The sequence below is a fragment of the Cheilinus undulatus genome, linkage group 6 (genome assembly GCF_018320785.1).
Source record: "Cheilinus undulatus linkage group 6, ASM1832078v1, whole genome shotgun sequence".
In the NCBI taxonomy this organism is placed as follows: Eukaryota; Metazoa; Chordata; class Actinopteri; order Labriformes; family Labridae; genus Cheilinus; species Cheilinus undulatus.
The window spans coordinates 49,171,234-49,184,408 of NC_054870.1; the positions used below are offsets into that span (position 1 = coordinate 49,171,234).

The 13,175-nt window shown below is 39.5% G+C and overlaps 1 protein-coding gene across 2 annotated transcripts in view; it reads right to left on the minus strand.

Annotated features, from left to right (window-relative positions):
- macrod2 (mono-ADP ribosylhydrolase 2) overlaps positions 1–13,175 on the minus strand; it is a 1,185,173-nt gene that overhangs the window by 1,021,090 nt on the left and 150,908 nt on the right. The gene's annotated exons all lie outside the window — the stretch shown is intronic.

Genomic DNA, 13,175 nt, shown 5'->3' on the forward strand with positions numbered 1-13,175 from the left:
ACTTACATCCATATGTCCATGAATTTAAGAATGAGGCCTCCTAGTGTCCACCACAAGGATGTTTGCTTCTCAGCAATGTATAGAAACCTGTTAGAACCTACCTATAGCCAAGGTGTTTTCAGTTTGTTGCTATTCAATAATTTGGTAACCTTGCAAAGCAGATGGATTTGCCCGTTTCCGTGTTTCTCACTGGTGAATCCACCTTGCAAACCCACATCAGGAAAAAGGTTTTAGTCAGTCACATCTTAACACCTCAGCAGGAGAGAAATGAAACTTCAAACTTTATCTTATAAAACTGTGACATTATAGTGGAATAATACTTTGATATAAAATTTAGGCCATATTGCAGCAAGATGAACAAAGAAACTATAACCAGAGTTAAGTTACATTTGAATTTCTGCATAGCTTGTACAACCCGGTGCAGAAGTGTACGAATAAATCCATGAGAATGACGAAAACAGAAGACATTCAGACTTATGAACTGATCTTACCGAGGCTGTCATTCCGATTTTAAAGACATGGGGCCAGGGCATTTGAATCATGGTGTGCTTGCAATAAAAAGCAAGCTTAACTAACTTGCATATAAACAATTTCTTCATGATAAGGGCCAAATACGTCACACTGATGTCATTAGGTATCAGACCTGAATATGAAACGTCTTTCTACTTCAGGATGAAGCACCAAACCTTGAGGCCATGGAGTTACCTAACCTTACCCACAGAAGACCAGGACGTCTATATAAAACTTACTTTACGACGTTTTTGAATGGAGAAAAATATCAACATGACCCAGTATGAGAGTAACTCAAGATTGTCACTGTGTACTCTACTTTTTATGCGACTGTGAGGGAATAACAGCACTGTGAGGTGAGTCAATGCTTTCATTATGTTTTCATAATAGTATTTTATCAAGTTAAATGCATGAAATATGCATGAAAAGTTGAGTAAAATCCCCCTTTAAAACTGTAACGCCTGGTGATAATCAATCACAATCTTAATGAAAAAGTGCAACGCAGTGGCTCTTCTGTGAAGGCATTAAAATTCAATAGTTTGTCTCTTTTCGGCTTCATCTCCAAGTCGGAGACAATTAAAATCAGTGGGCATGACTTCAGACGGAGTGGTGGAGTCCAATGAGCAAAGTTTGACAGAGAACGTTCATTAAAAAAAGAGACTGTAAAAACTTAATAAAAAAATCTGGGATTCATACAGCAGAAGGGGAATAGGTTGAAATTTGAACCGTGGTAGGAATTTTTAGGGCTTCCTTTTTAAATTGGGAAATGCCAATTATAACTCTAGAAAACACTGATTGAAGTCACAGTCTTTATTGTCAGTCATATCTGTCCTGTCCATTTATGAATGCGTCTATGAACAATGGAAGAGCAACAGCATGATGGGCTGTGAACTTTCAAAAACTGCTTTTAAGGGACCCTTTAGCATTCACCATTTACATGCTGTTTTTTTCCAGGAGCTGAAATCCCACAGAGGTTTTGTCCTCTCCAACACAAACAGAACCAGTGAATAGAACTGGTAAAACACTGAACAAAGGTTCTGCAAGCCGGGCTGCCACTCGCTTTATTCGAGGTGCTCAAGTTGCTTAAAGGCTGGGATTTCGTCAGCATTAATCAACATGAAGTCATTATATTAACCAAATCATCCTCGGAGCTTTCCTCCTCTTCAGAACAAGTGGACCCAGCAATAAAAAAATCAGGATAAAAGGAATAAAAGTCAAAAATGTGTAGCTCAAGTTTTTTAAATATTTGATGCAACAATACCATCTGATATGCTGAGTTTTAAAATGTTTAGGGATGCACAATTGTCAGACATAAGCTTTGAAAGTTAATCATAGGTGCCAACATGATATAGAAATTTCTGCCAATATTCACAGTGGATATATGAGCTGTAAATCAGCTAAATGTAGAATGACAATTGTTAAGTTTTAGGCATGACAAACAGACCTGCATCAGTCTGTTAAAAGAGCCCAAGCTTTAGTTCTGAACTAAATACAGTGCCGCGAAAAAGTATTTGCCCTCTTTGTTATTCCTGAGTTTTTGCATATTCATCACACTTAAAGGTTTCAGATCCAATTTTTATATTTCACAAAGACAACCCAAGTAAATACAAAATGCTGTGTCTAAATGATTATTTAATTTATTTTTTTTTTTTTGGGGGGGGATCCAAACCTACCTGGCCCTGCATGGAAAAGTGGAAAAGCCCCCTGAACCTAATAACTGGTTTCCACCCTTGGCAGCAATAACTGAAATCAAGCGTTTGTGATAACTGGTGTTGAGTATTTGGCATCGCTGTGGAGGAATTTTTTGCCCACTCTTCTTCACAGAATTGTTTTAACTCAGCCATATTGGAGGGTTTTCCAGCATGAACTGCCTGTTTAAGGTCACACCACAGCATCAGGATTAGATTTAAGTCCAGACTTTGACTTGGCCACTCCAAAACGTTGATTTAGTTTTTCTTAAGGCGATTGAGGGGTGGACTTGCAGGTGTGTTTCGGGTCGTTGTCCTGCTGCATAACCCAAGAACGCTTGAGCTTGAGGTCACGAACTGATGGCCGGATGTTGGCCTTCAGGATTTTCTGGTAGACAGCAGAATTCATGGTTCCATCAATAACAGCAAGTGGTCCAGGTCCTGAAGCAGCAAAGCAGCCCCAGACCATCACATTGCCACAACCATGTTTGACTGTTGTCTTTTTATCAAATGCTGTGTTATTTTTACGCCAGATGTAACGGGACGCACACCTTCCAGAAAGTTCAACTTTTGTCTGGTCAGTTCACAGAATATTTCTCCAAAAGTGTTGGAGATCATCAAGATGTTTCTTGGCACATGTGAGACGAGCCTTTGTGGTTTTTTGTCAGCAGTGGTTTTGGCCTTGGAACTCTCCCATGATGCCATTTTTCAGTGTCTTTCTTATGGTTGAGTTATGAACTCTGACCTTAACTGAGGCCAGTGAGGCTTGCAGGTCTTTGGGTGTCAGTCTGGGTTCTTTTGTGACCTCCTGGATGAGTCGTGGTTGCTTTCTTGGAATCATTTTGGTTTGCCAACCACTCCTGGGAAGGTTCACCCCCTTTCTAAGTTTTCTCCATTTGTGGATAATGGCTCTGACAGTGGTTCGCTGGAGTCCCAAAGCCTTGGAAATGGCTTTGTAACCTTTTCCAGACCGATGGATTTCAATCACTATGTTTCTCATTTGTCCTTCAATTTCTTTGGATGATGCGTTTCTTTCTGAGATCTTGTAGCCTACTTCACTTTGCCTGACACCTTCTATTTAAGTGATTTATTCATTCAACAAATCTGGCGGTAATCAGGCCTGGGTGTGGACAGTGAAACTGAACTCAGCTTTCTAAAGACTGTGGTTAATCACAGTTAACTCATGAGTTAACAAGGGGGGCAATTACTTTTCCCACAGGGCCATATAGGTTTGGATTTACTTAGGTTGTCTATGTAAAATATGAAAATTGGTTTGATGATCCGAGACATTTAAGTATGATAAATATGCAACAAAATCATGTATCAGAAAGGGGGCAAATACTTTTTCTTTTACTTTTTTACACTGTATATAAATATCATCATCAATATCCATATTAGTATGATATGGTACTGGTATCGGTGTGTGCATCCCTACCAGATGTCAGCATAAAACTAATTAGGCACAACTGATAAAGGATGGAGACCAATATCTGCTCATGCCACATCATTAGGCCATTGGCCAATGTTTGTAAAGGACCAATACCAGTATTAAACCAGCTCATTAGAAAGAAAGAGAGAAAGAAGTACTGTCAGATGGGGCTCTCTGAGGGAGGTTTCTGACTGTCATTGCAAACTTTGCACATTTTAAAACACTGCTGTGTTTTAAATCTGTCAGTTTTTAGGTGTCCCCCGAGGGACACAGGCCCCCAGGCAGCTGCCTGCTTTGCCTGCTCACAGGTAGCACCTCTGTCATTTGACAAAGTAAGAAGCCTGACACACAAGATAGGCTGTTTCACTTTCCCATTGCATCGGCTGCATTTCACATCCATCTAAGCAACATCCAACAGATGGCGTTTAAGAAGGGCAGAACCTTTCAAAATAAACTTGGAGGGTGATTCGATGAACATTCTGTCTGTCACATTCATCACAGGCCAACAGTAGAGTGAGTAGAGGTGAGCCAACACTGACAGCAGGCAAACTACTTAATGCAATCTCGACAGACAGTCTTTGTCATGTTGAGAAAGTCCTTCACAGTGGAGCCTGTTGATGAATCAGACTCTTGCTTAAGCTGATGAGAAGATGTTTTCCACCAAGAAAAGCTTTCAGAGTGGCTCTCTGCTCTCCTCTTGATAAAGAAGTGAAAAAACAGCCTCTACAGGTGCCTCTACGCTCATCTCTTCACTGACCGCCATTGTTTACAGGCTTGCAATCACCACAACTAAACCGTGCTTGAAGCTACCACCTCAGTTCACGTGGATTGGTGCAGTCATTCTCTTGCTGTGAACGTGCATTTAGGCTTGAAGCTTTGCTAGATGGATCTGTCTGATGATGGATGTGGAATCTGGCTGGTTTGGTGTGTCTGCAAGTCTATAGAACAGGTTAATTTAAGTAAAACTGCTGGGGAACTTCACATGATGCCTTGACGTTGAAAAATGCTGGAACTTTTGCTAGATTGCCAATGTTTTTGTGCATTAAGAAAGTGTGTCTGCAATATTTGGTGGGTAAAAAAAAGAAATCACCAGACGACAGATGCCAAGGACTTCTGTTTTTGTTGCTGTGCTTTGAAAGCATTTATTAATGATTGATTTTTTTCTTGAATCGTGCTAAAGTTCAAAATTCTGTTATCGTGACAACTCTTTTAGTTCACTCAGTATTATAATCCCGAGTGTGATTGATTTTATTCAGTTTTCTGCAGCATAACTTGAAAAAGGAAAAAAATTGACAGCTTAACACTGAACAACCAAAATCTGATTTTTATCACAAAATGGTCAAACACTGGCCTTTTGTGTTTCATACCCACGGAGATTACAGATGTCCCAATCTAATGTTCCCCCCTGATGACAATCAGAGTCATATTACATCCACTGCATGCTGCTACCACATCCTAATCCACTCCTGTGTGCATGCTGGATGACTTGAATAGCTCTGCAATGCATTAAAATAATTGCCTGCGTCCAAGCTGTTTTTTAATGACTCCAGACTTCAGCTCCTTCTGATGCAGCACCTTCAGACACAAAACCCTGCAAACATACCTTCATGACAGGAGGAGCGTTATTAGTCATCACTGCAAACGTGTGCTTAAATCTCCCACATTATGAGGGATATATTTGCAGGAAAATGCTAATTATTTTGGTGTAGAAACCACAATCTCGCTTTGGAATTCAGGCTCTGGCTGCCATCAAATAAACAATAAATGATCACTTAAAAGAGTTTCTTTTTTAGGCACCAAATTAAAAGACTGCCAAGGCCACAGTGAATATTTAGATCCAAACATCCCCGAGGTCTTACATATTGTTTCAATGGTTTGGCTCTGTTTCCTCTTAGAGCCCTTTTCCTTTTAAATCCTCACTTTAAGAGGAACACAATCATGAAGCTGTGCTGTTACTAGTTTGCTTCAAACCGTGTTTAATCTTGACAGCACACATGGTGTTTTCATATCTAGAGGAACCATGAGGTAATTCATTTATGAGACTGCCATCGTCCACAAGATTGAGCAATAACAATATTTCATATTTCTGAAGATGATATTGTTTATGCCGTTACGTAATCTGCAGAATGAAATCTCAGAAATAAGAACGTGTCAAACCGTCTCTGCATCATGATGTGGATGTGATTATGTTGCCGTGAATGATGTGGTAATGCGTGCAAGAGCTTGTCAAAGGCAGAGGACAGCTGTTCAGGTTTACAAGGTTTAAGACAATCACATCAGGCAAACCCCCACGTCATGTTACTGGGAGGCTGGTGGAAAAACTCTGGGTACAGTCAAGGTGAAAAAAAGAAAACATCTTTCTGCATTCACACATGCAGCTCATCATAACATTTTTGAGAATTTAACAGGATAAAACAACACTTGATTTACATTGACAGTGCAACAGAAGGCATGTGAGCAGTATTACAGAGATGATTTTTAATGATCTATTTAGTGAACAAACAGCTCTGACGTAGGCCATTTCACTCAGTATGATTGTTCTGTGTTTTTGGAGGAGTTTCTGTCAATAGTAAGAATTCAAGCCACAGGAGATGCCAGTCAGCGTGGCCCCTTTAAGGAGAGAGCGTGCACAAGTGCAGACATCCCAGCAGACGGGTGCGTACATATGGGGTTTTCTGCCTGATCAGCTGTTTGAGTCTGCAGGCTTCAAAAGAGACAAACCAAATTTTGAAATTTGCTATTTCTTACAATGCATGTGATTTATAATTTACTGTGGATAAGAGGAGAATTTTATGGACTGAAGTATACAGAGGAAAAATGTCTGCAGGTGCCAAACTAGAGGGGAGGGCACCGGAAACTGAAGGACAGGTGAAGTCACAATTGTCCTGGTGGTGCCAGCAATCTCAGCGAACCGTGCTGAATAGATAATCTTTAAACTTTTTATGCCTCCACACTGGCAATAGCCAGAGTCAGGCCTGCTGACAGAAATGTCTTGTGAAATTGCCCTCTACAGATGTGATTTCAAAAAACAATGCATGCATGTTGGAGCAGTGGCATCAGTGCTAGCTTTCTGGCTAACATTCATCACCGTTTGGTGCTTAAAAGTATCTAAACAAGTTATTTTTGGCTTGGAAGTTCCCCAGAAAGTTGGCTGAGCTTCATCTTCTTTGGTTCAGGTCATGATACAGCTGTAGAGTATGTCCATAGTACCACCCTTGTGCTAAACAAGAAAACGGATTTACATTTTGGACCCTGGGAAATACCAGAGCAACAGTAAATAAAGAGTGGGAATGACGTCATACCTGAGTTAAATGCACTCATTTGCTACTAGTTTGTGAGAGTAAGTGAAAGAGCCACAAAGCAACTGAAAAATACAACTGGACTTACTGCATTAAGCATCTAATGATGAGGGTGGTCTCAGTACGGCATGAGTAGAGTAAAGATAAGCCTACTGTCTGCCAGAGCTGATAAAGAAATATTACATCAATAATACAAAAACTGAGGTGAGAGAGACACAAGAGACCAAGATGACTTAAGGTGAACAGTTTTCTAGTCTTGGCCAAGAAGAAACAGTGACATCAACACAGTGAGAGGTTGAAGCCAGATTTCAAAAGAAGCCCAAAGTAGTTCACTCTTGTATACCCTTTGGTCAACCTTAACCTTGATCATAACTCAAAACATGATCCTGCAGACTCTGACGTACTGGAGCCAGACCTTCTCTTGCTATGGTTCACAGACAGTGAGGAAACAATCCTTGGCTATAGAAACAAACAACATTTTATCTAACTTAAGAATGTGAGTTTAGACCATCAACCCAGGAGAAGAGGAGAGACGCCTAGAGTCTCCACAAACTTACCGTACATCCTGACTTCTCTGAAGCATTAGAAATATAAGGAATATTGGAAATTTCCTTAACAGAAGTGGGCTACAGTTTTTATGATGGACAAACTTTCCAGAGAACAGGAAACAATTTTGCCTCAGTATGACTTTAAAACAAATGATGTTTAAACAAAGTTGAAAAATATTACTTTGATATTGTTATCACTAAGCCATAACCAGGAGTTAAATTATTCTGAGACTCCCACCTCCTTTTTTTATCTATGCATGGCATCTTTACACATGACAAAAATGTGTTTATTTTCTTAGGGTTTCCCTCAATCAGAGAGGAAACTTAATCAGGGTCATGTATAAGTAACAATATCAGTATTGCCTTTGGTTAAATGCACTGTCTGCTGTTCTGAACATTTAACATGGGTCGTCGGAATTGGTTTTTGGATGTGGGCGGGATTTAACACACCTGTTGCAGGTGCAGGCAAGGGTGGATGGCAAGCACTGCTTAAGAAAGGAAGCGGCTCTAGTAGGGTTCTAGTAAAAATAAAAAGTTAAAACAGTTGAATAAAAAAAGGGAAAAGGTGAACTGGATACAGCATGAGACAATAAAAAATAATTAGCAGTGACAGTATTATACAAAATCATGCATGAGTACAGCGTTTTTGCTAAATTGACTAGGATTTGGTAGGTCTCTTAAAAGTTTTTAAGTTTAAAGTGATCAGGTACAGAGTTCCAGGATTTTACTCCTTCTACAGAAAAACCTATATGAGTGAATGATGTTTTACAGAATGAGCAATTCCATTAGAAGCTGCTCTGGTGGATCTGCTGCAGCTCTGTAGCTTCTTATGCATGTGCAGATTTAACCACAGACTGGATTGCAAGCCTGTAAACAACAGCAGCCAGTGAAGAGATTAAACATGCAGCTATGGTGACAGTTTTACTAGAACCAGACAATATTTCATTATCAAAAGAAGAGCAAAAACCTTACAGAGAGCCATGTTCTGTGGAAAAGACATTTGTAAAAATTCTCTAAACTGGCTTCAGCAAGAATTTAATCTAAAAAACAGTTGCCTGTTCAGCTTCCCTTATTTTGTTTACTCCTCAGCAGCAGTGCACACCTACAAGGTCAGGTTTTGTTGTTCTGACTGGCCTATAATTGATGAGACGGACAGAACTTTGTCCTATCATCCTCTGAGCTTTTATTTCGAAGGCTCTGTCCTTCACAAACACTGTTAAACTTCAACAACCCCACTTCAAAAATACAGAACTATCCCTTTAATGAATGCAGAGGATATATGCAGTTCACTGGATTGGTTTTAGTATCTTAGAGCAGTGATACTCAATGCATGGCTCTTGAGCCACATGTGGCTCTTTTGTGATGATTTGTGGCTCTTTTATGTCTAAATTTCAAACATGAATCCCCCAGAAAACCTTAACAAGGGAAACTTTGACCTCAGAAATTATCCAATGCAAGTCACTTTAATCAGTTTGCTTCCCACACTTGTACGGCCGGTTTTAACTGTTGACCTTTTATTTTTTCTCTGTATATTTCCATTGCCCTTATTTGCACTTTTTTTGCCCTTTGTAATATTTTTTGCTACCTTTAATCCATCTCCACTGCTTTTAGCCCACTTTTACCAATTTTTCTAGCTACTTTTTGCCCATTTTTGCCACTTTTATCCTATATTTGCCCCTTTTCATCAGTTTTAGCCACTTTTATCATGTTCTTTGCAATTTTCCCCTTTTTATCCATTTAAGCTGCCTGTTGCCATTAAACAGCACTTTCCCCCATTTTCCAACCTTTTTGCCCTTTTTAGTCACTTTTCACTCATTTTTTGCCACTTTAGGACTACCTCTAACTCATTTTTTTGACTTTGCACCCACATTTTGCCATTTTCACCCAGTTTTGTACATTGTATGCCTCTTTTGCTCCTTTTTCACCCATTTTCACCACTTTTTTGCCACTTTTTGAACATTTTTGCCATCTTTCACTTAGTTTTATTGCCACTTTAACCCATTTTTTGCCACTTTTATCCTATTTTTGCCCTTTTTCATCAGTTTTAGCAACTTTCATACAGCTTTTTTGCAATTTATTTGCACATTTAAGCTTCTTTTTGCCATTAATGCCACTTTCCCCCAATTTCCCCACCATTTTGCCCATATTTACTCACTTTTCGCCCATTTTTTGCCACATTATTACTGCTTTTGGACCACCTGTAACTCAATTTTTTTGTGGCTTTGTGCCCATTTTTCCTTTTTTTCACTTAGTTTTGACCATTGTATGCCTATTTTGTCCCCCATTTTTGCTGCTTTTTGACCATTTTTACCACCTTTCACTTATTTTTATTGCCTCTTCAACCCATTTTTGCCACTTTTCACAATTGAGATTGTGGCTCTTGCAAAGGCATTATTCAACAATTTGGCTCTTTGTTTGAGCTGGGTTGAGTAACACTGTCTTACAGTATGTCAAATGTGCTCTGTGCAGCTGAATCACCCAGAAAACCAGCAGTAACTGATCTGCAGTTTTGTATAACTTGGACTGGGCAGAGCAACTGGATTTGGAAATCCCTAGTTAATACAGAAAAAGGTCCAACAAGTAGGAAGGCCCGAGGATCACTGAGGGGAAACTCTCCTGGTCGGCTCCATCCAGTCATTAACCTTTCTCCAGCAGAGACGGCTGCATGCCTCCTCCTTTCATTCTATTCACACACTTCATTAACAAGCTCCCTTTCATAGACTAATTCCCGTTTCAAATTCGCCTTTTGTTAATTAGAAGCAGGTTTAACCTCACAAAGAGCCTCTATTGTGTTTACTTTTTCATATTATTGCCCCGTGTTAATGAATTAGCACAAACACACACTGTCCAATGCAGCCACTTCAAAAACATGTTGGCAGGTAATTGAGTGTGGATGCAAACGTATTTGTGCCTTCTTCAGTCTCAAATGAAAGCGGGTGTCTTTTCCTCGGCTTTTCTTCTGTCAGTGTTCCTAATTAACTAGTTTTCAGGGGGGATTTAAAATAGGCCAATGAAAAGACACGCTGAAGGCAGGGTTATAACGGCCTTCTCATCCAGTAAATTAACCTTGGCTGTCGTTTGCACCCAAAATGTAGCAGGTTTCTAATCAATTTTTGGCTTATGAATGCTTTACCAGCGCCTGGGAAAGACGCTCAGAATGAATTTTCTTTGATAACAAAGTAATGAAACTAATCTCTAAAAACCACAAGACGTTTTTTTTTTTCCAGATATTTTCATCCCTCGGTTCCGCCCCTGGAGTCGAATGGTCCGATGGCCAAACCACAGCTGGCGTTCAGCCTCTAACAGAGGAACTGGACAAGAAGTGACAAAGAGGACAACAATGTCCAGTGTGTCCCGTCTTAAAGGATGCCCACTGTGTGTCATTCACAGTCAGTGAAGAAAGACCATTTGTCTACAAGCATTTATAATCAATGGGGGTTCTCGGCCGAATGCTGCAACCCTCCTCCGGGATGGCATTCATCTCGCCAAGCTGTGTGTGTTTGGAGCAACAGCACATAAGCAACTATTCCCTCAAACAATAAACTAAGATGCTACCAGTCACTCTTGAATGCTTCTCAATGCAAACTGCAGCCTCTTCCATTTAGAACTGATCTTTGATGTGGCGCAGGTGGCATAGTGGTTTAAGGCACGCCCCATGTACACAGACGGCCCAGGTTTGAATCTAGCTGGCTGGACCTGCACAGCAAATGCACCCTGAAGGTGGCTGAACAGCCATGAGCATTTAAGAATAGTCATGTGCAGACAGCGCTGCCCATAAATGGGAGGGCTTTCTAGGATCCACCCAAACTGTGGGCCCATGGAGGCCAGCAAAATCATGGTTCACTATAAAGTTATCTAGATATCCATATTTTATATTTAACCTGAATGATAAGAACTCTCAACATAGCAACAGATATCTTTTTTTAAGTCAGTTGAACAGTAGTATACATTAATCTTAGAAATGTAAATCCCCTTTCTTAAAAACAGAATTAAAATAGTAAAAAAAATGTCCAAAAAGGTGGTGGGAAAGGTGGTTAAATGGGATTTCAGAAGTAGCAGAAATGGTTAGAAGTGGCATAAATTTGACAACAGTGGCAAAAAAAAGCAAAAACATGACAGAAAGATGTTGAAGTGGCAAAAACAGGCACAAAAGTGGTTAAAGGGGATTATCAAGTGACAGAAAAAGTTTTAAAGTGGCAAAAATTGGTGAAATGGGATTTAAAAGTGGGAAAACCTGCTTTAAATGGGCAAAAATGGGTTAACTGGGATAGATAAATAGGCAGAAATTGGCAGAAATGGGTTGAACTGGTCAAAATGGGCATATCAAACAGTGAAATGTGGTTGAAATGGGCAAAAATGGCAGTTAAATGCAATAAACAGAGGTTAATAGTAGCAATAATTGGTCAAAAGAGGCAACAATATATGGAAAGTTGGAAGAATTGGTTTAGAAGTGGCAAAAGAGGCAGTCAAAAGTGGTGTAAAGGGTTTAAAATTGATAAGAATGGGTTTAGAATTGGCAAAAATGTATTAAAGTTGGCAAAAAAAAGTTGGTAGAAAGGGATAAAAATGGATTAAAATGGAGTAACTTGGTAAAAAAATTGGTCCAAATTGTGCAAAATTGATGAAAAGTGGCAAATAATAGTTATAAAATTGGGTGAGAAAAAAACAATTCAAAAGTATATTCCCTTTTTTAAGGCATCTGGCAACCCCCTCTTAGTGTTTCACGACCCCCAGGTTGAGAACCACTGCCCTAGAGGAACTGGTCTCACACAGGCCTCCATTTCTCCTTTGCTGCAGTCTAACTCAGTGGTTCTCAACCTTTTCAGCCCGCGACCCCCAAGATAAAGGTGCTAGAGACTGGGGACCCCAAAGGTGGTTGAACACAGCCATGCACATTCAAGAATAGTCATGTAGGGACAAGGCCGTCCACAAAGGGGGATAAATGGGAGAGCTTTCTGGCGCCCAGCCAAACCAGGGGCCCATGGAGGTCAACAAAACCATGGTCCACTGTAAGGTTAAGCTGTGATTAACCTAAAATCAAAGAAAAAATATATTTTTCCTCAATCATTCATGAAGTCTCAAAAATGTAAATTCTCTTTGTCAATTAAAAATAAAAAGAATTAAAATGGGTTTAAACTGCTACAATGGGTTAATAATGGCAAAAAATGGTGGAAAAGGTGGGGAAATTGGATTTTAAAAATGCCTGAAATGGGTATGAAGTGTCAAAAATTAAAAAAAAATAGCCAAAAAAATGGCAAAAATGGGTTTAGTGGCAAAAATGGGCATAAATAGCAGTAAAAGGGAGTTAAAATGCGATTGGAATTGCTTTAAATAGGCAAAAATGGGTGGACATTTGGTGAAATGGGATGAAAAATTGATATAAACTGGCCAAAGAGGGTTAACTGAGAAAGAAAAAATATACAGATATTGCAAGAAATTGGTTAACTAGCAATGGGCATATCAAATAGTGAAATGTGTTTAAAAAGGGAAAAATTGGGCATAAACATTGGTGAAAAAGGGGTTAATAGTAGCAATAATGGGTCAACAGAGGCAACATTAAGCTTAAATGGTAATAACTGGTTTAGAAGTGGCAAAAACAGGCAGATAAAAAGTGGTGGAAAGTTTAAAATGGACAAAAATAGGTGTTGAAGGGAAAATGTGTTGAAAATTGGTGGGGCAGCAAAAATATGAAAAGGGGTAA